The sequence below is a fragment of the Macrobrachium rosenbergii genome, chromosome 22 (assembly GCF_040412425.1).
Source record: "Macrobrachium rosenbergii isolate ZJJX-2024 chromosome 22, ASM4041242v1, whole genome shotgun sequence".
Lineage (NCBI taxonomy): Eukaryota > Metazoa > Arthropoda > Malacostraca > Decapoda > Palaemonidae > Macrobrachium > Macrobrachium rosenbergii.
Genome location: NC_089762.1, coordinates 13522353 through 13549813, shown reverse-complemented (window position 1 = coordinate 13549813; position 27461 = coordinate 13522353). Strand labels below are relative to the sequence as shown.

Here is a 27461-nt window from a genome sequence, read left to right as displayed (position 1 = left end):
TGAAAAAATTTAAACATAAACTTGAGTAAAACTGAATCAATTAAAGGTAAGAAATTAAAAGAAATTATAAATAACTGGGACAAAGAAGCATGGCTGAGAGAAATGAATGGCAAGACAAACTTAAAAATGTATATAGAAAACATAAAGAAAACATAGGGGAGGAAACCTGGTATGATAAACCGAAAAAACAATGCTGATCAGTAAGGCTAGATTAGGCACACTAGAATTGAACGATAAAAGGGGAAGAAACAAAATGTGTGCGCTGTGAAGAAATTACTAAAAACTAAGAACATTTCTTTCTCTACTGCCCATGATATATAAGATATAAGTTCGTGCAGCAGCCATATCGAAACAATAAAGAGGAATTGATGGCTAATATCCTTCTATTTGCAGATCTATCGAAAGAAGGAATTAAAAATAGGAAGGAATTTATTAAAGATATATGGTATTACAGAGACAATAAACTTAAAGAAACACAAACAAAGGAAGAATAGAACGAGCGAGGAGACCGTTACAAAGGAATATTTCGCCTACTACTACTAATATTGCTCTAATCGCTTGTCATGTGGTAGTTGAGTGATTGAATAGTTTTCGGAAAGCTAGTTGTTGTGGAAATTATTGTAAGGTAAGTCATTTTCTTCTGGTGGCAAACAAATCTAGACAAAGACGGGATGGCTTAACTTATAGAGACTAATTTATCCCATATTTTTATCGTACTAACGTAGGCTTGGACTAGCCTATGCTTAGCTTAATGGTATTTGTAAGTAAGAGTTCCTCACGCACTTTTACCTTGGAAGTTGATTTTCCCTATACTTTTAGTGCTGCTGATGAAGATGGTGTTTTTTTTTGTCGGTCAGCTGTTTTAACCTCTCATCTTTAGTCAACATGGTTGGGGCCCTTTGGGAATTCGGGGTGTTTGGGTGGGGGGAAAACGCTCACAAGCAAACCGGACATCCTTTTGTTATGGAAGGGTTCCGTGCATACGCAAACCATTAGGGAGCCATATGTTTTAGCAGAGATCGGCTCAGGGAAGGGGAGGAACCAGAAGGGGGATAGGTAGAAATCCATCAGGTAAGTGATGAAAGTTCATCAGCCCTATTCAAAAAATAGAATATAAGGTCATTGGAATGTAAGGGGTGGGAGGGATATCTAATAACAGCAAAGGGGGGAACAGTAGTGTTGATAGGAAACCTTAACAGGTAGAGGGAGGGGGGGAGGAACTGAGAATAAGAGACTGACAGTAAATAAAATGCCACCTCCTTCACCAACTACATTATAAGTAGGCCTAAAGGAAAAATTTAAATTGTTCCGACAATATACAAACCGTCTGTCCTTTACGTCAGGAATTATTTTCAGCGGAGCTGGAAACGGCCGTTGAACTTTCGAATAAGGTGGTTAGGCAGATAACTACTGTCCGGGAGGAGGGAGTACCCTTGCCCGGATGTAAACACCCCAATTTGCTTTCGGCCGTCGTAGACTGCAGACGTGTGTTTCTCGCTCTCTGCCTGACTGCTTTTGAGCGTTTTTCCCGGTGGGAACTATCTGTTGTTCCGACATGATATGTAAACTGTCGGTCCTTTACATTAGGAATTACTTTCAGTATAGGCTGGAAGTGGCTGTTGAACTTTTGAACAAGGTGGTTAGGCAGTTAACTACCGTGCGGGAGGCGGGGGTACCTCCTGCCCGGGTGTAAACATTCCAGTTTGCTTTCGGCCATCGTAGACTGCGGATGTTGTTTCTCTTGCTCTCTGCCTGACTGTTGAGCTTTTCCCGGTGGGAACTTTAATTTTGTTTGTTCCGACACAATATACAAACCCTCGGTCCTTTACATTAGAGATTACTTTCAGGTGTAGGCTGGAAACAGCCGTTGAACTTCAAACAAGGTGGTTAGGCAGTTAACTACTGTCCGGGAAGCAGGGGTACCGCCTGCCTGGATGTAAACATTCCAAATTGCTTTTGGCCGTCGTAGCGCTCGGACGTTGTTCTTCACCGCTCTCTGCCTGACAGCTATATTTCTTCTCTTTGGTGGGAAATTCTCTCTTTTTTGTATTTTGCAATGGAGAAATCATCTAAATCCTCCTATCCCCAGCGTGTGTGTCCCGGGGTAGGGGGTAAAAAGTGCAACTCTTTTAGATCTAGAGTCGACGTGGACCCACACGCCCTCTGTACATCTTGCAGGGGGCGTGTGTGTTCACGCGACGACCCCTGTAGTGAGTGTTGTTCGTGGTCCTCCGAGCAATGGGGTAAGTTCGAGGGGAGGAGACGTTACCGTCGTAAGCCTACCAAGGAGTCGTCCGAGGGAAATACGCACCCGACGACTCCAGTGGTGGTGAATGTGTTGGGCTCGTTTCTCCCTCCCGGCAAACTTCCCCTGCTTGCTCCCTCTCCCTCGGGTGAGGACTCCCCCCTTCCTCTTACGTTTCATCGTTTGTGGAAGGGCGCGGGAGAGGATTGGCTCCTCTGTCCCCGTCTCTTCCCGTTCGGTCACGACTCACTTCCATTGCGGCAACGGACTGGAGTCACTACTACAACCGTCACCATGTCGAGGTTTGCCCAGCTTCCGGTTTCAGTTGCATCTCATCTAGAAACCCAAGTGTCGGCGTCACCTGCGATGCAGCACGCTGTTCCGCTGCCTCCTGGCTACCTGGCCCCTTTCACACGTGCTGGCCCCGCCTACATGGTGACGTCATCATACCCATATGTGACTGTCGCTGCCCCCGTTGCTGACCCTGGCCTGTCCACGACTTCTGTTCCTCGTCTGACTTTCCAGCCCGGCCCTTCGTCTGTTCCAGTCCCCATCCCATCGACCCTGGCGCGGCCCGACTTGAATATCCACGCGGGAAGGGCGACGCCTGCATTCCCGGCCCCGCCCACTTTTGTTCCTGGCCGAGGCGCTTCTCTCTCTACCCAGGCAAATGCTGGCTCGAGCTCCGCGGTCTCTGCCCGGGATGTGCCTTCTGCTGCAGCCCCTCCTGCTGCTCCTGAGTCTGCGGCCTCGCTTTCCTGGCTTGGGGACTTGATGGAGTTCCTGAAGCAGATGGTGAAGAAGAAGAAGAAGAAGAGGTCTAGGAAGGTGTCGTTGTATTCATCTTCATCTTCGTCATCATCGTCGTCTTCGTCTGCTGCTTCTTCCGCTTCTCCTTCCGAGGCTTCGCAGCCGAAGAAGAAGAAGTCTGCCTCTCCCCCCACTAAGAAGCCTCGCACCGAGGCTTCTAAGGGTCTGCCTCCTTCCACAGAGAAGGCAGTGGGATCTCTCATCGGCTCTTCCCGATCCTCGGATCAGGGAACCGCTGCCCTGGCCTCTGGGCCAGTGGCACCGGGAGCCAAGGGCGTGCAGACCAAGGTCTGCACTCCCCCCGCTGCGCCTAAGAAACTTCCTGCATCTAAGGCCAGCGAGTCCGCGTCGGACTCTTGTTCGCGAGTTGCTCCGAGTACCCGGGTCCCCAAGGAGACCCGGGTACCCCAGTCTGATACGGGAGAAACTTCTCGCTGTACAGACCAGGGTGTGGGGTGAGAGAAAGAGCCGGGGCATGCAGGTGCTCCGTCTCTTCCTGCTGGCACTCCTTCAGGTGCCAAGTCAGGTTCCCGGGATAGTGCTTCAGCCCCGCGGGGCCGAACGCAAGGAGAGGTAGGGAAGAAGTCCCCTACTCAGTCTTCCCGAGAGGCTCTGGCCTCGAAGAAGACTGGGGCGCGTCCAGAGGACAGCGCAAGCTCGCGCCAGCCAGCCGCGTGCTCGACTCCTCCCAGTCCCCGGCCACGTCCGCGCGACCAGCCTGGCTCAGGGGAGGCGAGTGCGCGGCTTGGCTCTCGCGAGCCGCTCCACTCTCCTCGGGAGATTACTTCGCCTGGACTAAAGCAGTCTCCTCGACCTGGGCGCTCATCATCACCGCGGGTTGGTGACCGCTCTCGGCCCACTGCCTCTGCCGGTTCTGCCAGTAAAGCCAGTGGGAGCGCACGATCTTCCTCGCCTGTCCCATCCGCCCCTTCGGTTTCTTCCAAGGGGCGTGAGTCGGAGAGGAGGAACTCTGGGGAGTGTTCTCCTCAGAGTTCTACTGTGTGGGGGTACGTACCTGGCTCGGTTCTTGGCTCGACCAGGTCCTACGCCCGCGTAGTTCAGGAAGGTCCACAGGGGTCTGCCGAGGTTCTCCCTCCTGCGGGGAGAGTAGTTCAGGAGGACCGCACTCTGGAAGGACTCGAGGGTCCTCTGCCCCAGGATGCGGACACCCCTGAAATACAGAGGATTTTTGCGGAGGTTATCGCGCTGATTTGTCACCACAGTGACCTCGGGGAAGGGACCACGGCCTCGTCTGTGGATCGTCCGTCGCGCCTCGAATCCTTCTGGGGACCCAAGAAGGAACCCAAGGGTTCGGTGGGGCTGCCGTGGTCCATGCTTGTCGAAGGGGGTACTCGACCAGGTGAACGGTCTTGTGTCTGGGCAAGACAGTTCGCTTCGTTCGAGCCGCTTGGACAAGCTTCTTCCTCCTCCTCTGCCTCGACAGAAGCGCTTCTACGCACCAGTGGAAGGGGCGTTGCTGACTAAGCAGGTTGACTCGGACCTGACTCGTTTGGATCCCGGTCTGTCGTTGCAACAATTGACTGCAGAGAGTATCTCCCTCTCTCAGCAAGAAGCTGCAACCCTGGAAGCCAACACCATGGCGGCCTTCCAAGCAGTCTCCTGGCTCGATCTGTGGTCCTTCACAGTATCGAAGGTAGCTGCCTCCTCAGGCACTATTGTACCTGGGGAGGACTCTGCCTTTGGGAGACTGTGCCAGTTTGGTGGTAGGGCTATCTCCTACCTCGCCCACCAGACTGCAAACCTGTGGGCGAACCTTGTGCTAAAACGAAGGGATGCCGTTCTCTCTCGCTTTGCCAGGTCTGTAGGTCCCGAGTCAGCTATCGTCCTGCAGAATGGACCGTTGCTGGGTTCCTCTTCTCTCTTCCCCAGAGAGCTGGTGGACGCCGCAGTGGAGAAGCGCCGTGACGATGACAGCGACCGGCTTGTCCACCAGGCAGTGGCCAAGACCTCTGGGTCTTCGCATCCCACTGCGGCCAGGTCTTTGGGCCAGGCTGGCACTTCCTCGGCCCCTAAGAAGTCCCAGTCTTCAAAGGGGTCCCGAGGAAATACCCAGCCTTCTTCTTCCTCGAGAAGGGGGGAGGTCACTCCCGCCCTTTTCAGCCCACTTTCCAAGCTGGTAAAGGGGGCAAGGGTAAGAAGAAGAAGGGGAAACGCTAGGGGCAGCGTTCTCCCCCAAAAGGTGCCAAAGGTGGGGGGTTGCCTGTCGAGCCATTGGGCAACTTGGTAGTGACATGGAGCCGAGACCTGGATAGTGGATGTCCTTTGGGAGGGATATCTACTACCCTTCGAGTCTCGGTCTCCCCTCACCTACTCTCCGGTCCATCTCCAGACATATGTTCCAGGTTTGTCGAAGGACACCGCACTACAGCAAGAAGTGCAAGCCATGCTGAGCAAGGGTGCTGTAGAAGTCGTGTCGGACCAGTCTCCAGGCTTTTACAGCCGTGCCTTTCTTGTAGAGAAAGCTTCAGGGGGATGGAGACCGGTCATAGACCTCTCTCCCTTGAACCGTTTCGTTCACCAGACTCGGTTCACGATGGAAACAGCGCAAACTGTGCTGGCCTCCATCAGGGAGAACGACTTTATGCTTACGGTGGACCTGAAGGATGCGTATTTCCAAATACCCATTCATCCGTCCTCTCGCAAGTACCTCCGCTTTGTCCTCGGGGAGTCGGTCTTCCAATTCAGGGCGCTTTGCTTCGGGCTCTTGACTGCTCCCCAGGTGTTCACGAGAGTATTCTCCCTCGTGACAGCTTGGGCCCACTCGCACAGGATATGTCTTCTGAGGTATCTCGATGACTGGCTAGCCCTGGCGAGCTCTCGCTCGCAGTTGCTACAGGACAGGGGTCGGCTCCTCGAGTTTTGCCGAGATCTAGGGATCATGGTAAATCTGGAGAAGTCAGATCTCACCCCCTAGCAGAGGATAAAATACCTGGGCATGCTGATAGATATGGTGGCAGCGAAAGTCTTTCCCTCGGACTTTCGTATCAGCAAGCTCAGGCAGGCAGCACAGCTGTTCCTGTCACGGCAGGAGCAGCCAGCTTGACAATGGCAAGTCGTCATCGGTCATCTGTTGTCTTTGGAGAAGCTAGTACTCACGGGTGTCTTCACCTGCAGTCTCTCCAGTGGAGACTGAAGGAGTATTGGTCCCAGTCCCAAGACCCCCAGTCCTTCCTCATCCCTTTTTCCGAGGAGGTGAGGAAGGACCTTCGCTGGTGGTTAGACGACAGGAACCTCTTGATAGGAGTATCCCTGCATACTCCCCCTCCGGACATGCTTCTGTTTTCGGACGCATTGACCGAGGGATGGGGCGCACACCTGGAGGAGTTGCTGACTTCAGGAGTGTGGCATCGAGACGACGAGCACCTTCACATCAACATCCTAGAACTCAAGGCGGCCTTCCTGGCCCTCCAAGAGTTCCGGGATCGAGTGATGGGACACTCCGTGGTACTGATGAGCGACAATACCACGGTAGTGGCATACGTCAACAAGCAGGGGGGACTGGTGTCCCACCAGCTTCATCAGTTGACAATGCAGGTGCACAAGTGGGCCGTGGCTCACTCGGTAGAGCTGTCAGCCAGGTACATTCCAGGCAAGAGGAATGTCGTGGCAGACAAGCTCAGCCGCCAGAGCCAGGTGGTAGGGACCGAATGGTCCCTCCATCAGGAAGTAGCGGAAAGGCTGTTCGACCTGTGGGGGCGTCCAGCCATCGATCTGTTTGCCACTCGGCACAACAGAAAGCTCCAGGTCTTCTGTTCTGTCATGCCAGACCCATGGGCCGCTGCGGAGGACGTGTTCCAACACCTGTGGGACAATCTCGACGCATACGCCTTTCCCCCATTCTGTCTGATTCGCTGAGTGATCAGCCGAGTGATGATCACCCCGAATCTCAGAATGACTCTGGTGGCACCCAAATGGCCCCAGGCCGTTTGGTACCCGGACCTGCTAGCTCTCCTCTCCGAGGCGCCGAGAGAGATTCCCCCCTGGCCCTGGCCCAACCTCCTGCGTCAACCTCACGCAGGGCGGTTCCACCTGGCAGTGCATTCCCTGTGTCTTCACGGCTGGAGGTTATCCACCATCTCTTGCGAGCGAGAGGCTTTTCGCGCCACGCAGCAACAGAGATGGCAGGATACCTCAGAAGATCCTCCGCAACGGTATACCAGGGAAAGTGGTCCGTCTTCTGTGGTTGGTGTCGTCGAAGGGGTATCTCTCCGGTTGAGCTACTGTTCAGCAGGTCGCAGACTTCCTCGTCTTCCTTCGTTGAGAGAAGCTTCTCTCCATTTCAGCTGTGAAAGGCTACTGCACCGCACTCGGCCTAGTCTTATGGCTGAAAGGAGTAGACATCTCCTCCTTTGAGATTTCTCTACTCATGAGAAGCTTTGAACGGTCTTGTTGCCCACCCAGGGATCTCAGGCCCCCTGCGTGGGATGTGACTCTCGTCCTAAGGAGCCTGACTTGTGCACCGTACGAGCCTTTATGAGAGTTGTCAGACAGGGATCTGACCCTCAAGACCGTCTTCTTGCTAGCCCTGGCATCGGCGAAGAGAGTTGGCGAGCTTCACGGACTTTCCTTCGATGGTAAACACTCGAGGGGATGGTGATCAGTTACGCTCGATTTCGTCCCGGATTTCGTGGCGTAGACTCAGAACCCTTCGGTCCCTGACGCATGGTTCGAGTCCTTCACGATCCCCTCCCTAGAGGACTTTGTAGGTAATGAACCAGACGAGATGCTACTGTGTCCTGTTAGAGTGCTGCGGCGCTACCTGAAGAGAACTCGGCGCCTCCGGCCTGAGTGTCGACGACTCTTCGTTAGCACTGGCTCGACCAAGAAAGAAGTGTCCAAGAACACCATCTCTTTTTGGCTTCGTGAGACGATAAGGAGAGCGTACTCTGCTGCAGGAGAAGATGACACCGGTACGCTTCGTCCAAGAGCTCACGAGGTCCGCAGCATTGGTCCATCCCTCACATTCCGGAAGAATATGTCGGTGTCACAGGTGCTGAAGGCAGGTGTGTGGTCCCAGCAGACTACCTTAACCTCCTTCTACCTCCAGGATGTTGCACACAAGTCCTTGGACACTTTTTCCTTGGGTCCTGTGGTGGCTGCTCAACAAGTTGTGTAACTTATCCAGCTCCTCTAACAGGACAGGTTGCATCTCGCCTATGTTGTACGGTTGTGACTGGGAGATTGAACGTGGAGTGACTGGCCTCTCTTCTTTCTCCCCATCCTGGCTCTCTTCCCGCAGGGCAGGGAGCGGACGTGCCGTTACGAGCTGGACCGGGCGATCGAGGCAGGTAAGCACATAACGGGAGCTCCCGTTCTATTTCCGTTCAGGTTAATAGAAGCAACCCCACTCCTTCCTCTTGCAAGGGGAGGAAGGAGACCATGACTATGAGACAAACCCAATGCTTGTATTTGCCTTATTGTCATCCGATGTCAAGTTCTTCCTAGCCTACTTTGCATGAACTGACGTCTCCTCTTTCATGCAAAGGGACCCAGAAGTCTGACAACTGATCCTGCGTTTCTTACAACCCGATCTTTTGTCAGAAGCAGTTTTTCCCTTCCTCGCTCTCACAACCAGGAAGGGAAGACAAGGTGGTGAACTCCAGTCAGTTCAGAGAGACTATCAGATTCCTCCCTCCAATCAGTGAGTCTCCTAATGTAAAGGACCGAGGGTTTGTATATTGTGTCGGAACAAATAACAATTTTTAAAGTAAATTGTATTTTTCCTAACTATACAAACCCGAGGTCCTTTACACTTTATGCCCACCTCATGCCACCCCTCAATCTGTACCTGGGCCGAAAGGCAAATTGGAATGTTTACATCCGGGCAGGCGGTACTCCCGCCTCCCGGACAGTAGTTAACTGCCTAACCACCTTGTTTGAAGTTCAACGGCCGTTTCCAGCCTACGCCTGAAAGTAATCCCTAATGTAAAGGACCTCGGGTTTGTATAGTTAGGAAAAATACAATTTACTTTAAAAATTGTTATTTTTCTACAGTTTTTTGGTTGCTAATTATGAATTTACCTTTCATTTTTGGCGCTTGAGTCTAATTAACCTGTAATTAATCACCCTCAAGTCCATCCAACAAGGGGTTTCCTACCTGTTCAGACAGAGCACGGGTATGTCTGTTTCTTCAGTTCATATCCCGTCCGGCAAGTGCAATAACTTGTTAACGTATGGGTACCCAACCCCTTATGGGCCAGTACTAAACACGCAAAGGGACATTCCATTTGGCCGACAACAAACAGATGCACCGCCAGTATCAGAACCCTAAAAGTGTAGAAAAAACCAGTTGAAAAGGTAAAAATGGGCGTGGAGCTAATCATAGAATTACCAGGATTACTTTCAGGCCTGCTCCAGCTGGAAACGGCCGTTGAACTTCAAACAAGGTGGTTAGACCTTGACTTTAACAGTCCGGGAGGCGGAGTAACAGAGGACATGTAAACATTCCAATTTGCTTTAAGTGCTCCAATGCGGATGTTGTTTCTTCTTCTCTGCCTGACTGCCCTCTTGTCTCCTTTTTTGGTGGGAAAATTCTTGTTTCTTTTACAATCATGAATGTGGATAAGCCCATCTTGCAGGGGCGTGTGTGTTTGTAAATAGAGCTCCTTGTGGTGAGTGTTGCTCTTGGTCCCTCAGCAATGGAGGAAGTTCGAGGGGAGGTTAACGCTACCATAATAAATTCTACAACCAATCGTCTGAGGGTAATACGCCCCGACGACTCCAGTGGTGGCTAATGTGTCGGGTTCGTTTCTCCCTCCCGGCGAGCTTCCCCATGCTTGCCCCTCCTCAATGAAGACTCCCCTCCCCTTCCTTATTCATTTCATTGGGTGTGGAAGGGTGTGGGGGAGTTTGGACCGACATCCTCTCGGGGTCTCTTCTCGTTCTGGAGGGGAATTTTTCCTCCAGAGCGACTGGTGGCTTCCCAGCCTAACCAGACTTTTTTCAAGTTTTGGGTTGGATAGCCAGGCGGCAGACTTATCATCCCTGGCTGCTCCTGGGCCTACCTGGCGTTCCGTCACTGGAGGGTCTGGTGTCACATCTGTCCGGCGCTCCAGTGACAACTCACACGGCAGCGACTCTCACCACCACCTGTAGGTCACTGGCTGTCAGGTTTTCATCAAGGACCCGTGTCGGTGGCTTTACACCTGATACCCAGGTTTCGGCTGCCCCTGCCATACATCACGCAGTTCCGCTGCCTCCTGGAAAATGGCTCCGTTCTCATGACCGGCCCTCCTTCATGGTGACTTCTACTCCCCTGTTGCTGACACTGGCTCCTCACTTTCTGTCCAGCCCGGCACATCGTCTGTTCCTCTCCCCATGGTTTGACCCTGGCTGCCTTACAGTGGCACCACCTTGCCTGCATTCCCGGCCCGCCTCCTGTTCCTGGCTGCCACGCAGTGGATACCGCCCTGGGTAAGTGCTGGCCCGAGCACTGGAACATTCTCTGCCCGGGATGTGCCTACTGCTGCAGCCCCTCTGACTGCTCCTGATTAATGAAGCTGCGCCTGCTTGGTTTGGGGACTTGAGATCCTGAAGAACATGGCAAGTTCCAGGTCTGGAAGGTTTCGTCATCTTCGTCTTTGTCTTCAACATCGCCTTATCAGAGACTGCCTCTTCTTCTTCTCCTTCACCAGGCTTTTCGAAGAAGAAGTCTGCTTCTCCTCCCACTGAGAAGTCTTGCACTGAGACTTCAGACTGCCTCCTTCCACAGTGAAGGCAGTGGGATCTTTTGTCGGCTCTTCCCGATCCACGGATCAGGGAACCGCTGCCCTGGCCCCCGGGTCAGTCGCATCAGGAGCCAAGGGCGTGCAGACCAAGGTCCACCCCCATCAGTGCCTAAGAAACCTGTGTCTAAGGCCAGCGAGTCCACGTCCAGACACTTTCCAGGAAAGTTTCCAAGTACCTGGGTCTCCAAGGAGACCCAGGTACCCCAGGCTGATACAGGAGAGACTTCTCGCCATACAGACCCGGGCGTGGGGTGAGAGAAAGAGTCCGGGCATGCAGGTGCCCGGCTTTTTCTGCTGGCACTTCTGTGAGTGCCATGGTCAGGTTCCCGGGATAGTGCTTCTTTCTGTCGAGGGGCCGAACATGAAGAGGCGGAGAAGAGGTCCCCTGCTCAAGTCTTCCCAGAGGCTACGGTCTCAAGACAACTGGGGAGCGTCTGAGGACAGCGCAAGCTCACGCCAGCCAGACACACTGTCAACTCCTCCCAGTCCCCGGCCACGTCTGCACGCCAGCCTGGCTCTGGGAAGGAAGCACGGCTCGGCTCACGCATGCCGCTCCGCTCTCCTCGGAGACTGCTCTTCTGTCTAAAACACTCTCCTCGACCCGGACTGCCGTCACCACCGCAGGTTGGTGACCATTCCTTACCGCTGTCCCTGTTGGTTCTGCCAGCAAGGCCAGTGGGAGTGCCTGATCCTCCTCGTTGTCCCCCTCTTCCTCCTTCCAAGGGGCGCAGTCAGACAGGAAGAATTCTGGCCTTTCTCCTCAGAGTTCTACCTGGTCGGTTTATGAACCTGGCTCGGTCCTTGGCCCGACCAGGTCTTATGCCCGTGGTGCAGGAAGGATCACGGGGTCTGCCAGGTTCTCCCTCCTGCAGAGAGAAGTCTCTTCCCAGGACCCCACTCTGGAAGTTCGAGAGTCCTCTGCCCCAGGATGCGGACACCCTCAAGATACAGAGGACTTTTGCAGAGGTTGTTTGCGCTGATTCATCAGCACAATGACCTCGGGGAAGGGACCAGAGGCTTCGTCTGTGGATTGTCCGTTTTTTGGATCCTTTTGGGGACCCAGAAGGAACCCAAGGGTTGATGGGGCTGCCGTGGTCCACTCTTGCCGAGGGGTCCTCGACCAGGTGAATAGACTTGTGTTTGGGCAAGAAAGTTCACTTAGGTCGAAAATCTTACTCGGATAATGCTCCCCCTCCGCCTTTCCAGAAAACGCTGTACACTCCAGCTGTATTATTGCCGACTTTTACAGGTTGACCCGGACCTAACAAATCTGGATCTGGGTCTGACGTTGCAGCAGCTTTTGCAGAGAGCATCTCCTCTCTCAGCAAGAAGCTGCAACCCTGGAAGCCACCGCCATGGCGGCCTTCCAAACAGTCTCCTGGCTCTATCTGTGGTCCTTCACAGTATTGAAAGTAGCTGCTTCCTATATTTGAAAAGCGTGCCTGGGGAGGACTCCTTTGGGAGACTGTGCCAGTCTGGTGGTAGGGCTATCTCCTACCTCGCCCACCAGACGGCAAGAACCTGTGGGCAAACCTGGTTCTGAAAGAGATGCTGTTCTCTCTCACTTCTCCAGGTCCGTAACTCCCTAGTTGGCAATATCCCTGCAGAATGGACCATTGCTGGGTTCCGCCTCTCTTCCCCAGAGAGTTGGTGGACACCATGCTGTGGACAAACGCCAGGCCGATGACAGTGACCGGCTTGTCCACCAGGCAGTGGCCAAGACCTCCAGGTCTTTGCATACCACTGCCCAGGTCTTTGGGCCAGGCTGGCACTTCCTCGGCCCCTAAAAGTCCCAGTTTTCCCTTGGTCCCAAGGAAACACTGCCTTCTTCTTTCTGAGAGAGGGGGTTCCTCCCGTCCCTTTCAGCCCACTTTCCAATCTCAAAGGGGGCAAAGGGAAGAAAAGAAGGGGAAACACTAGGGGCAGCGTTTCTGGTTAAAAAGCTGCTGAAGGTGGGGGTGCCTGTCGAGCCATTGGGCAATATGGCAGGACACGGCCGAGACCTGGATAGTGGATGTTCTTTGGGAGGGATATCTACTGCCCTTGTTCCTCACCTAAACACTTCGGTCCATCTCCGAATGATTCTCCAAGGATCTCCTTGAAGGACACTGCACTTATTTAAGAAGTGCAAGCCATGCTGAGCAAGGGTGCTGTAGAAGTTGTGTCGGACCAGTCTCCAGGCTTTTACAGCTATGTCTTTCTCATAGAAAAGCCTCAGGGGATGGAGACCAGTCATGACCAACATCCTTGAACTGTTTCGTTCACCAGACTCAGTTCTGATGGAAACAGCGCAATCCGTGCTTGCTTTATCAGGAGAACGACTTCATGCTTACAGTGGACTTGAAGGATGCGTATTTCCAAATACCCATTCATCCGTCCTCTCTGGTGTACCTAAGAGAAGATGACACTGCACGCTTTGTCCGAGAGCTCACGGGAGCAGCATTAGTTCATCCCTCGCATTCTGGAAGAACATGTCGGATCTTCAGGTGTTGAATTCAGGCAGGCTTGTGGTCCCAACAGACACCTCCTCCTACTTTCAGGATGTTGCTCACGAGTCCTTGAACACTTTTTCCTAGAGTCCTGTGGTGGCTGCTCAACAAGTTGTGTAGCTTACCCGGCTCCTCTAACAGGACAGGTTGCATCTCGCCTAAGATGTACGGTTGTGATTAAGAGAATGAATGTGGAGTGACTGGCCTTTCTTCTTTCTCCCCATCTCGGCTCTCTTCCCACGGGCTGGGAGCGGATGTGGCATTACATGCTGGGTCTGGCGGTCGATGCAGGTAAGCACCCAACGGGAACTCCTGTTCTATTTTCCATTCAGGTTTATAGAAGCAATCCCACTCCTTCCCCTTGCAAGGGGGAAAGGAGACCATGACAATAAGACAAACCCAATGCTTGTGCTTGCCTTAATGTCACCGACTCCAAGTTCTTAGCCTTCTTTGCATGAACTGACGATTCCGCTTTCTTGCAAAGGGACCCAGAAGTCTGACAATTGATCCAGCGTTTCTTACAACCCGATCATTTTGTCAGAGGCAGTTTTCCCTTCCTCGTTTTATTGACCAGGAAGGGAAGACAAGGTGTGGTGAACTCCAGTCAGTTCATAGAGACTCACTCAGATTCCTCCCTCCATCCAGTGAGTCTTCCTAATGTAAAGGACCGATGGTTTGTGTATCGTGTCGGAACAAATCACAATTGTTCTGACATGATATACAAACCGTCGGTCCTATACGTTAGGAATTACTTTCAGGCGTAGGCTGGAAACGGCCGTTAAACTCTTGAGCAAGATGGTTAGCAGTAACTACCGCCAGGTAGGCGGGAATACCTGCCTGCCCGGATGTAAACATTCCAGTTTGCTTTCGGCTGTCATGCGTTGCTGACGTGTTTTTTCGTTCTCTCCGCCTGACTGTCATTAAGCTCTTATTATCCCGGTGGGATCTTTCTGTATTTTTATATATATATACGTGTGTTTGATATATATTAATACAAACCCATGATTTGTGATAACCTTGCATAAGCCGTCGTTCCCAGCGCTGTTTCTTGGGTTTGACGGTCAAGGGCGAAATTGCAGAAGCGTAACCGAGTGGTAATGCTTCTCTTCCAGCAGCCCTTTATGTAAATACTGAAGGCACCCCTGTACATTTGGAGATATAGTTTGGGACATAATATCTTCACTCCCCTACATTCATTGGGACGTAAGAGTTCGTTCCCTTCTTGGGCTTCTGCCCTCCGTGTATAAGCGGCATCACTAATTCCTTCCTACTTATGCTGAGTGTTGCTTGCTGCCTGCGCTTGGAGAACTGCGGGCTGGGTGGGAGGTTGCGGGCGTCGTCGATAAATTCTGCTTCCACGGCGCCCTTGGTGGCCTCCCCTCCGTCCTTTTTTCTCTTCCCGTAGGTTCTTCCTTCTCCCCTTTAGTAGATCTCTCTCCTTCGCCCTCTTCGCTCGCTCGTCGGGCGAAGACCAGGGCCGGGGAGCGACCGGGCGACCTCGTCTAGAGTACCTCCTCCCACTGCATAGGGCAGTTCCCCTTGTAGCGAGAGGAGTCTCCCTCTATTAATCATCTTTGCTTTTCTTTAAGGTTGACAGTGAGCATTGCCGACACAGCAGTAGTTGGCTGGATATCTCGCATGAAGCATTCCCGATATTCATTCACTGTTGCTTCAGGATCGACCACAATACCTTTTTAGATGACATTTCCACGTCGGGATCGTTCTGACTCTGTTACCGCCGATGTGGATCGATTGCTGTCATTGCTGGTCTTCATGTATGCTGTTGCAATGCCTCCTGCGTATCTGTGGTCCATCTGCTCCTGCTGTTCCCTGTGTTATGCTCTTGTCAACTCGACGACAGTCTCTGGGCTGCTCTTCCTGGTCTCCTGCCGCAGCCGCCCTGATCATTCCTGTCACTGCTGGTGACTTTCAAGTGACATTTCTGTCCATTGCAGTAGCTCCTGCCTTCTGAACCGCTAACGTAGCTCCTGCATCGGGTGTCCTGATCGTGCCCGCTACTTCTCCTAGTGGTCGTGCCCGGGGCCGCTTCCGTTGTGTTCCTGCCAGCTGCCCTGGAGGTTATGATGTCTGCCATCCTGTAGAAGATGTTGGCGTGAAGGTGAAGGAAGTCGCCTTGTGGAAGTGACGTTCCTGGCCATTGCAATAGCTCCTGCCCTCCGAACCTCTGCCGTAGCTCCTGCATTGGCTGTCCTGATCATGCCTGCCGCTTCTCCTGGCGGTCATGCCCGGGGCCGCTTCCGTTGTGTTCCTGCCAGCTGCCCCAGAGGTTACGATGTCTGCCATCCTGTAGAAGATGTCGGCGTGAAGATGAAGGAAGTCGCCCTGTTGAGGTGATGTTCTTGGCCGTTGCAGTAGCTCCTGCCTTCCGAACCTCTGCCATAGCTCCTGCATCGGCTGTCCTGATCATGCCTGCTGCTTCTCCTGGTGGTGGTGTCCTGGGCTGTGTCTGTTGTGTTCCTGCTGGACTGCCCTGGAGGTTACGATGTTTCGTGTCCACCATCCTGTAGATGTCGGAGTGGAGGTGAAGGAAGCCGCCTTGTGGAAGTAGCCGCCGTCTTCGTCATCTTATCTTCGATTTCATCTTCTGCTGTGTCTTTCCTTCCTCTCCCGAGGTCCAAGGGGGTCCCGAGAATCGGACAGACCTCCATCGGCCGAAGGAGAGGAAGGCTGCTTCTTCCCCTTGATGCCCTTGGACATCTAGGGACTGCCTCCTTCCGAGGAGGCAGTGGGTCTCTCGTTGGCTCTTCCCAACCTTCGGGTTAGGAAACTGATTTGCATAGCCCTGGGTTTTGTGTTTCAGAAGCCATGGGCGCGCAGACCTCGGTTTGCGATCCCGTTCCCAGTCCTAGAGGTTCCGCCTCTAAGATGGGGGCTGCTTCGGGCGCTCATTTGCGAGCCGCTCCGAGTGCTTGAGATTCTATGGAATATCGAGTATCCCAATCTGGTCTGGAGAGATTTTCCTCGGCCCAGTTCAGGAGCAGTGCGAGAGAAAGGGCCGAGGCACCCAGGTGTCTCGGCTCTTCCTGCCAGCACCGCAAGCGCTCCCCGAGTGCTTGCCAGTGCTCGGTCAGGTTCCCAGCCTGGTGTCTCGATCCTGTCGGTTCGAACATCAGAAGAAGCAGGGAAGAGATTCCTTCTCTTCCGGAAGACAAGTTGGAGTCCTGAAGGACTTCTAAGGGACTGACTCTCTTCCGGGAGACAAGTTTCTCTCGTTGGCTCTTCCCGCCCTCAGGCAGGAACCGATTCGCATTCTCCTGTGGGATCTTGCGTTTGGGGACTACGAGCGCGGCCTCTCAAGAGGCCACGCCTGGTTGCCAGTCTTGGAAATCTGCGTCTAAGACTGGTTCTGTGCTTGGCTCTTTCGATCTCTTAGGAAACAAAGCAGCCGCTCCCGATTTTTGGGAGTCTCGTGGGTAGCTTAAATTCTATGAATCATGAGCCCTCTCCTGACGAGAGGTACAGGACAAGAGAAAGTGCTGAGACACCCAGGTGTCTGGTTGCCGGTGTCTGGGTGCCGAGACGCCCTGGTTTCTGGGTGCTGAGATGCCAGGTGTCTCGATACTGCTCGCCAACTGCTTTGGTTGCTCAGCCAGGCTTCATTCTTGTGTCTTGAACTTTAGGGTTCGAGCATGCAAGATAGCAGACACAGAATTCCCTTTGAACCTTCTTCTCCAGGGGCCTCAGCCTCGAAGGAGTTTAGAGTTCTGGAAACTAGCAATTGTTCACAGCAGACGAGTCTGGCCTGCCCAGTTACGATTGTGTTCACGCCAATTGGCTTCCAGACTCGCTCCCCCAGTGGCTTGCCGAGACCTGGCTCCTGGTCGACTCGGCTTGGACTGGCTCGCCGCCGCCCTGCCTCCCCCAGTCCACCCGCACACCAACCAGCTGGATCGCGTTCGCGTGATCGGCTCCACTCGGCTTGGCCCTACTCGGTTTTTTGCGATTTGGGTTCTCGGCTATGTTCGAGTGAACTTTTTGCTCTTCCCAGGAAAGCGCTTTGCCACGGCACAAGTGCTCTTCTTCCCCCATGTGGCAGTAATCTCCTTCGGTTGATTATCGCTCACGGTCCGCTTCTCCTGCTTATCTTACTGGCAGGACAGGTAGGGATACTCTTTCTCCTCACCTGTTCTCTTCTCCTCTCGGTTGTTCCGAGAGGCGCGAGACGGACAGAGAGAGCTCCGACGAAATTATCTTCAGAGTTCGGCTGCCTGGCGTGCTTTGGGTGTCGGTCCCCCGATTCTCTCGTAGTATAACCAGGTAGCCGAGGAGGGTGCTTTGGGATCTGTCAAGGTCTCCCTCCAAGGGGAGAGGTACAGGAGTTTCACGGTTTGGAAGCAGCGAGGGTCTTCCTCTTCAAGTTGCGATCGCCCTCATTTTTCAGAGAACTTTGCACCAACTCGTCAGCACGAGGATCCTTGGGACAGGACCGCGGCTCCCCCAATGAATAATCTTCATCACTTGCAACCCTTGCAGTTCCTGAGGGCCGAGTGTCGGGGACCACTGTGGTCCTGGCTTCCGAGAGCGTTCTTGACCAGATGAATTCTTTTCTTCAGACAAGGAGTTCATTCAAGTCGAGACACCAAGCTTCTTCCCAGCCTCGACAAAGTACGAATTCTTGCCTCAAAGGGTCTTGCCGACTGCAGTTCTTTGGGCAATTTTGGTGCTAAGAAGAAGGACTTTGTCCCAATTCGATCTCCGGTTTCGTAAGTCCCAAGTTGGCTCGACCCTTAGGAACGAACCTTTACTTGGTTCTGCCTTTCTCTTTCAGAGATTTGCCAGATACCTTGGTAATCAAGGTTCGTACCAGGGCACTGGTCCATTGGACAATGGCCAAGACCTTTGGGTCTTAGTCATCTTGACTCAACCTTGAGTTCAAGCCAGCCCCCTCAACTCCTTAGCTAAGAAGTCCTAGGCTTCAGGGAAGAAGTTTGCAACTGCTGATGCCTGGATGAAATGATATTTATTGAGTCCCTGGAGCTGGCAGCGACATTGCCGAGACCTGAGAATGGATTCCTTCAGGAGAAGTATCTATTTCCCTTAGATCTCAGCAATTCTTTTCATCAAACTTCCATCCCACTTCCTCTCCCGTGCTCCCGATTTGGGAAATGCCTGGCCAGAGCTAATTGTCTCAGTGTCCTGTCATCTTGCAGAAGCTTCCCCATGGTGGAGAATGGAGGTCTGCTTCCATTCCTCTATCCTTTTTTCCTCTTCGAAGTACTGTATGAGGAAAGAGTTAGGCTAATGCTTGATTGAAGGAACCTTCAAATATGCTTGCATATTCCCCTCACATCTTGTGTCTACTTACGGATTCACCGATCAAGGAATAGGCGCACACCTGTAAGACTTTGTCTTGAAGGTGTGTGACCGAGACGATTAGTACCTTCTCATCACCATCCTGGACTCAAGGCAGCCTTTTGGCCATCTGAGAATTCAGGATGAGTTTTGCAACACTCAGTGGTTTCATTGAACAACAAAACCACAAACAAGAGTATCTGGACATTTGCAATGTCGACAAACAAGAGGTCAGATCATTTTTGTCCTCCTGTTTGTCGGCCCCGTTATCATCTCGACATTTGGATTTTCAACACTGATTCCCGTTATCGGCACAGTGTTGTTCTGATCCTGCATCACTGCCAGACAGCTCAATTAAACCAGATGCATTCCTGGTGGGGATGTTTCGTTTATCATGGTCGGGAACGGAACCCCGCTGATAACTGGGGACTGCCTGTATTGGTAGGCGAGCTTGGCCTTGGGTTTGAGTGATCCGGACAGAATGTGCTGCTCACTTTTCTTCATGAAGATTCAGGAAGAGACTGCTCAACTGAGAAATCCCTACCATCTTTCTGTTGCCTCCCTGCACAACAAGTCGGTAGTTTTTCTCACTCCTTCATACCAGATCCTGGGGCCGCTATGGTGAGACACGCTGTCTTTTTGGGAAAAATCGATATCTACGTTTTTCTCTCCGTATTTGTCTGTTTCGCTAGGGGTTCACATGCATTACTCACCCCGAGTTACAGACAAATGCTGGGAGACTTCGCCTCTTGCCTGACCTGATAGTTCTGCTTCCGAGGCATTGAGAAGAGTTCTGCTTGACCCAACCTCCTGTAGCAGCTACACAAGAAGCGGTTCTTGAGGCAGTACATCCCATGTGTTCAGGACTGGGAGACCTTCCAGCTTTCCTTGCAAGCTTAGGCTTTCTCTCCGAGCGGCAACGGATATAGCTGGATATCTCTTGAAGTCCTCTGCAACACTGTGCCAGGGACTGGATCCTTCTTTGCTGGTGGGTGTCGTTGACGGAACTTCTTCTTGGGTCAGAGTCAGTCTTCAAGTGTGGACTTCCTCGTCTTCTCTGCCGAGAGTTGCTTCTCTCCCTTTCATTTGCGAAGAACGTAGGTCCTTGGACCTAGTCTTCTATCTGAAGTAGCCTTCTTCTCCTCGGTTGAGATTTAGCTACGGATGAGAAGCTTCTTCAGTCTTACTGTTCCAGGGATCTGTTCCCTGGGTGGCATGTGACTCTCGTTTAGAGTTCCTGTCCTGTGCTCTGCACTTGCCCTTACGAAAGTCATCAGATAGAGGTGTGCCCTCTTAGGACCATCTCTCATCTTGCTCCTGCCTTGGCGCAGAAGATGGAAGAACAGGGATGAGGATCAATACCTCGATTCCTTCTCGGATGTCGTAGGTGGACTCTGAATCCATCGGCATCTATTGTCAGGTTTGAGTCCTTGTTCCCCTCCTCCTTGGACTTTGTGTCGATGATCCAGAGCATTCATTACTTTGTCCTATTAGGGAGCTGTGGTACTTTCCGAAAAGGCTTGAAATTCCTAACCTGGATATTGTTGATGTTTTCGCTAGTATTATCTCTCACAAGGAAGAAGTATCTAAGGACACATCTTTCTCCTGGCTTCGTGAAGTGATCGAAGGAGGTACACGGTAGCTGGCGACGACCATACCGGTACTTTCCGCCCGAGAACTCACGAAGTCAATGGCTTGGTCCATCCCTCACTTTCCGGAAGTTTCTGTCGGTCTGGAAGTAAGACGTGGTCTCATAGACCACACTCTTGTCTTCCTGTGGTCTTGCCCACAGGCACTTGGAACCTTTTTTCCTTGGCCCTGTGGTGGCTGCTCAACAAGTTGTGTTTTCTTACCCAGCTCCTTCAAGAGAACGAGTAGCATCTTGCCTAAGGCATTGGTTCTGGAAGTGAGAGGGATACCAATAGTGACTGGCCTCTCCTCCTCCTCCTTCCCATCCTCCTACTTCTCCTCCTTCGGGATGAGAATAGGAATCGAACTAATACTTGCTGGATCTGGCGCTGATGCGGTAAGACTACACATCGAGTACCCGTTCTATTTTTCTTCTAGAATCATAGAAGCATTTCTGCTCCTCCTTCTAGCAAGGGGAGGAAGTAAAGACTGGCAATAAGGGAAACCCTATTTTGGGTTTTCCCTACTGCCTCCAACTCTTAGATTCTTCCCAGCCTATTTTGTATGAGTTATGCTTCCTCACTCATGTGGAAAGGTCCAGTATCTGAATTTGATCTTGCAGTTCCTACACTGTGATCAATATGTCAGAGGCACGGTACTCCTCCTCGCTCTTTTGACCAGGAAGAGTAGCCCAGGTGTGCAGAACTCCAGTCAGTTCAGGAGACTCACTCAAATTCCTCCCTCCAACCAGTGAGTCTTCCTAATGTAAAGGACTGACGGTTTGTATATTGTGTCAGAACAGATCACAGTTTTTGAAAGTAAATTGTATTTTTCCTAACTATACAAACCTGAGGTCCTTTATGTTACATATGCCCACCTCGTGCCACCCCTCAATCTGAACCTGGACTGAAAGGCAAACTGGAATGTTTACATCCAGGCAGGTGGGTATGCCCGCCTTCCTGACAGTAGTTACTGCCTAACCACCTTGTTCAAGAGTTCAACGGCCGTATCCAGCTTCGCCATAAGTAATTCCTTCAAAAACTGTGATTTTGTCCTAATTTGGATCTCTGGCTTCGTAAGTCCCAAGTTGGCTCAACTCTTAGGGATGAACCTTTACTTGGTTCTGCCTTTTTCTTTCAGAGATTAGCCAGATAATGCAGTGATCAAGGTTCGCACTAGGGCGCTGCCTTGTCATTTGGACAATGGCCAAGACCTTTGGGTGTCAGTCATCTCAGCTCTGCCCTAAGTTCAAGCCAGCCCCCCCTCAACTCCTAAGAAGCCCCAGGCTTCAGAAGAAGATTGCGGAACACTTAGCTCTCTTCTTTCCTTCTGGGAAAGTGCGCATAACTGCGTCTCTTTTCACCCTCTTTTCCATAAGGGAGGAGGTTGGAAGGAAAGAGAGAAAGAAGTATCGACCAGGAAGAAGTTCTGCAGATGCCTGGATGAAATGATACTTAACAAGTCTCTGGAGCTGGCAGCGAGATTGCCGAGACCTGGGAATGGATTTCTTCAGAAGTATTTATTTCCCTTGGGTCTTGGCAATTCTTTTCATCAAACTTCCATCCTGCTTCCTTTCTCCTGTTCCCGATTCAGGAAATGCCAGCCCGGCTAGAGCTAATTGTCTTGGTATCCTGTCATCTTGCAGAAGCTTCCCCATGGTGGAGAATCAAGGAGGTCTGCTTCCATTCCTCCATCCTTCTTTCCTCTTCGAAGTATGAGGAAAGAGTTAGGCTAATGCTTGATTGAAGGAACTTTCGAATATGCTTGCATATTCTCCTCACATTGTGTGTCTACTTCCGGATTCACCGATCAAGGAATAGGCTTACACCTGTAAGACTGTCTTGAAGGTGTGTGACTTGAGATGATTAGTACCTTCTCATCAATATACTGAACTCAAGGCAGTCTTTTGGCCATCTGAGAATTCAGGATGAGTTTTGCGACACTCAGTGGTTTTGTTGAACAACAAAACCACAGTAGTGGCAAATGTCGGCAAAAAAAGAGGGTTGTTTCTAATTTCTATTTCATCTGTCGACATTTGCAGGTACTCGAGTGTTCAATAGTGCACTCAATAGCTCAATTAGCCAGATACATTCCCGGTGGGGATGTATAGGTGGGCAGCTTGGCCTCGGGTTTGAGTGATTGGGATGGAACGTGCTCTTCACTCTTTTCCTCACGAAGATTCATGAAGAGACTGCTCAACTGAGAGATCCCTACCGTCTTCCTGTTGCCTCCATGCACAACAAAGTCGGTAGTTTTCTTGCTCTTTCATACCAGACCCACGGGCTGGTATGGTGAGGTATGCTGTCTTTTTGGGAAAAATTGATATCTACATTTTTCCCTCTTTATTTGTTTTATTTCGCTAGGGGTTCACTAGCATTGCTCATCCCGAGTTACAGACTAATGCTGGAAGACTTTGCCTTTTGCCCTACCTGATAGCTCTGCTTCTGAGGCATTAAGAAGAGTTCTCCTTGACCCAACCTGTGTAGCAGCTATACACGAAGCAGTTCTTCAGGCAGTACATCCCTGTGTTCAGGACTGGGAGACCTTCCAGCTTTCCTTGCAAGCATAGGCTTTCTTGCCTAGTGGCAACGGACATAGCTGGATATCTCTTGAAGTCCTCTGCAACACTGTGCCAGGTACTGGATCTGTCTTCGCTGGTGGGTGTCGTTGACAGAACTTCTTCTCGGGGTCAGAGTCGCTCTTCAAGTCTGGACTTCCTTGTGTTCTCCGCCGAGGGTTGCCTCTCTCCATTTCATTTGTGAAGAACGTAGGCCCTTGTGACCTAGTCTTCTATCTGAAGTAGCCTTTTTCTCCTCAGTCGAGATTTAGCTACGGATGAAAGCTTCTTCAGTCTTGCTGTCCCAGGGACTGTTCCCTGGGTGGCATGTGACTTTTGTTTAGGGTTCCTGTCCTGTGCTCTGCACTTGCCCTTATGAGAGTCATCGGACAAGAGATGTGTTCTCTTAGGTCCATGTCTTATCTCGCTCCTGCCTTGGCGTAGAAGATGGAAGAACAGGTAAAGGGGATCAGTGCCTCGACTCCCTCTCAGGTGTCGTAAGTGGACTCTCAATCCACTGGCATCTGTTGTCAGGTTTGAGTCCTTGTTCTCCCCCTCCTCCTTGGACTTTGTATCAGTGATCCAGATCAATTGTTACCTTGTCTTATTAGGGAGCTGTGGTACTTTCTGAAAAGGCTCGACATTCCTAACCTGGATTTTGTCTACGTTTTTGCTAGTACTATCTCTCCCAAGGAAGGAGTGTCTAAGGACACATCTTTCTCCTGGCTTCGTGAAGTGATCGAAGGAGGTACTCGGCAGCTGGCGACGACGATACCGGTTCTTTCCACCTGAGAGCTCACGAAGTCAGTGGCTTGGTCCATCCCTCACATTCCGTAAGTTTCTGTCGGTCTGGAAGCAAGACGTGGTCTCTTAGACCACACTCTTGTATTCTTCCTGTGGTCTTGCCCACAGGCCCTTGGAACCTTTTTTCCTTCATCCTATGGTGGCTGCTTAACAAATTGTGTTTTCTTACCCAGCTCCTTCAAGAGGACTAGTAGCATCTTGCCTACGGTATTGGTTCTGGAAGTGAGAAGGATACTGAGAGTGACTGGCCTCTCCTCCTCCTCCTGCCCATCCTTCTACTTCTCCTTCGGGATGAGAATAGGACTTGAACCGATACATGCTGGATCTGGCATCTGATGCGGTAAGACTACACATTGAGCACCCACTCTATTTTTCTTCTAGAGTCATAGAAGCAATTCTGCTCCTTCCTCTAGCCAGGGGAGGAAGGAGAGACTGGCAATAAGGAAAACCCCATCTTGGGTTTTCCTTACTGCCTCCAACTCTTAGATTCTTCCCAGCCTATTTTGTATGAGTTACGTTTCCTCACTCATGTGGAAAGGTTCAGTATTTGACATTTGATCTTGCAGTTCCTACACTGTGATCAATATGTCAGAGGCACAGCACTCCTCTCTTTTGACCAGGAAGAGTAGCCCAGGTGTGCAGAACTCCAGTCAGTTCAAGACTCATACAGATGCCTCCCTCCAATCAGTGAGTCTTCCTAATGTAAAGGACCGATGGTTTGTATATCTTATCGGAACAAGTTACAGCGTTTAAAAGTAAATTGTATTTTTCCTACTAATACACACCTGAGGTCCTTTACATTATACAGTATTTTTTGCCCGCCTCACGCCACCCCTCAATCTGAACCTGGGGCGAAAGGCAAACTGGAATTTTTACATATGACTTACCTGATAGTCATAATAACTGTCGTCTCTGACGTCTCCTATTATGACTATCAGGTAAGTATGTGTAAAATTTTATTTTATTATGAAAATGACATGTTTACATCCAGGCAGGTGGGTATTCCTTGCCTACCTGACGGTAGTTACTGCCTAACTACCTTGTTCAAGAGTTTAACAGCCATATCCAGCTTTGCTGTTAGTAATTCCTAATGTAAAGGACTTCAGGTTTGTATAGTTAGGAAAAATACAATCTACTTTTATATAAGTAACTTATCAAGTAATTACATTGCTATAGTGTTTATTAACCAGCAGCTAAAAAATTTTGAATTCACGGGTCGCGCTATTTTGTTTGGCTAGGTGACTAACCTTGCCCACTTTCAGGGTAAGAGAGGAACAACTAGCAAAAGTATTCAATTTGTTTCTGCTGGCTAATGGCTGTACACCAGCTTATAGCAGTACCTCTGATTTTGGAATTTGTCTTTCCTATTGATTTCTCATCGTATTTGGTAAAGTATTCTTGCTTTGATAGCCTTTCGGCATTATTACAAGGATTCTATTATTGTGATTCTCTTTATAACGACTTTCCTTATTTACCGATTGTGACTTTAGTTGACTTGTTTTTTCCAAATGTCACTCTCAAGTTTGACTAACTTTAGGTATTGCAGCAAAGGCTGCAATACTCGTTTGACTAAGGAATCTTACGATTCACATTCTATCTGCATGGATTGTAGGGAACAAATTTGTTCAGAAGACTTATGATGTAATGAATGTACAGACTGGGACAGTAAGAAGTGGAAGACTTTAAGATCTCATTTAAATAAACTGGCTAGAGATAAAAAGAGAAAAGCGACAGCCAGACAGATTAGTAAGTCTTTAGCTAGTCAGGGATCTAAAGTAAGTCTTTAGCTAGTCAGGGATCTCCTGTTGATCATGATATTGATAATGCTAACGTCGGGATTGACGTTCCTGTTATTTCTCTTGATCCCTTACCCTGTTCTCCTGCTATGCACCCCTCTCCTTTACCCGGCTCTTTTGCTTCCGAACCCAGCACCACTGCCAGTCTTGAGTGTAAAATTGATAAAATGTTCGAATTGATTGTTGAATCTCTTGCGCATTTAGCCTCTTTGGTTAAGGTCCATATGGGCAATAAGAGTGATTTGGAGCGCCCTGTCACTCCTAGTGCTAGTGTAGTGTCAGTAGCGCGCCCAATTGCACCTAGTGTCAGTGATGTGTTGGTGGAGAAGGTGGCTGCCCATCCTGCCAATTCTCCTAGGCAAAGGTCAATGTCATACTCCCCTAAACCTGGGAAGAGTCAAACTGGTAGCCTAAGGGGGGTCCGTGGGGTCTGCCCATGGGTAGTTGCCCCCTCAGTTGAACCTGTTGTTGAATCCCAGGTTGCAGCCAAGTGCCGCTGGAAAGGCGCATCCCTGGGCATGCATCATCCTTCATCTAGCTCAGATGATTCTTTTCAAAGACAACAATGGCATTATGTGGATGAATCATGCCCTTTGCAAAGGCGTGCGGGTGATGTGTCTCATTCTCCTCCAGTACCGTGTAAGAAATTCAGGGAACCTGTTTGCAGTCCGCTACTGTCCTGCAGTCATCGGGACAGTCTTAAATGTTTTCCTTCTGTTCCTCCCCTGGTAGAGAATCAGAGAGCGGTTTCCAAGTATCCTGCTTCTCATAAGTGCTCTTCATCTAAGGCACCCAAGACTCCTCTGGCTCCCGAGTGCCCTGCAGTATTGGAAGCTCCCTTGATTGCGGAACGCCCAGTTTCTTCCAAGTGCCTGAAACCGTCTCAGCACTCGTTGATTCTTTCTTTCTTTCTTCTCTAGAGCGTCACACAGCGCCCATCTTCGCCCGTCCACTCTTTGATTCATGGATCACCAACTAAGAGGAAACGCCCAGTGGCGCCTGAGCTTCCTTTGGTGCCTGATCTTCCGTTGGTGCCAGAGCGTCACCGTGCTTATGCCACCGATGCTTTGACTCCTTCAGCTGTTATTGTTCCCCGAGCAGTTGGCATTCTTCTGTGTTTCGAACTTCCTCGCCTCAGGCTTTACCCTCTTCTAGCAAGCAAGCACCCTCTGTGATAGACCTGATTCAGAGCAAGCTCGATAGAATTTTAAGCCTGTTGAAGAAGGCTCTGTCAACCCCCCCATGCTACGGACTTGGCTTTCCCTCCTGTATCCTCGGACGAGAAGAAATTATTGCTCAAGACACTCGTCCTTCAGGTTATGCATCCCTGCTAAGGTATCTTCTTGGTACCTTTACCTTCCCAAATTGCTTTACGCCTGCAGCTCTTTCTTCGCCCATGTCAACTTTTCTTGGGGAGTCACATTTTCCGAGTCTTCGAGACTACCCAAGTTAGTGCTTTCTTCTTCTGCCAAGAAAGCCTTCGGTGTTATTGAGGGATGGCTAGAGGAGAAGAGGGAACAAGGTAGAGCCATTTTCAGCTTCCCTCCTTCTAGATTGTCTAAGAGGAGACAGCTCTCTTATGCCACAGGGGAAGCTCCTTCTCAGGGAGTTTCTGCCTCCTCCCAGGGGGACTTCTCTGGGTTGATCAATTCCTCTTGTAGATCTGCCTTTGCTTCAGCGAAGATCATGTTCAGTTCGACGGAGCTCTCACGCCTTCTTAAAAACCTGTTTAAGGTTTTTGAAGTGTTGAGTTTTCTTGATTGGGCAGTGGGCTCTCTTGCCTATAAGATTAAGGACTGCTCTACTATTCCTGAAGATAGTGCCTCCGACTTGCTGGGGGTCCTCTCTTGTATCGATAAAGGAATCATGGATGGTTCCCAGGAATTGGCTTCCCTTTACACAATGGGAATTCTAAAGAAGAGAGAACTGTGGTGTTCCTACACCTCTATGGGAGTGACTCCCTCCCAGAAATTGGCCCTTCTGTTTTCCCCTCTGGATCATCATCACCTGTTCCCACAGGCTACAGTTTTGGAGATTTCTTCAGATCTTCAGAAGAAGAATACGCAAGAT

General features: G+C 50.9%; 1 protein-coding gene across 4 annotated transcripts in view; it reads left to right on the top strand.

The window, feature by feature from the left end:
• Positions 1-486: 486 nt before the first annotated feature.
• The window catches only part of Csl4 (exosome component 1 Csl4), a 126881-nt gene continuing 99906 nt past the window's right edge, over positions 487-27461 (top strand). The window contains exon 1 of one of the 4 annotated variants that reach the window (XM_067124229.1): positions 487-625. The gene's annotated coding sequence lies outside the window, so the exon portion shown is untranslated. The other 3 variants (XM_067124231.1, XM_067124232.1, XM_067124230.1) reach the window with 3 other exon arrangements.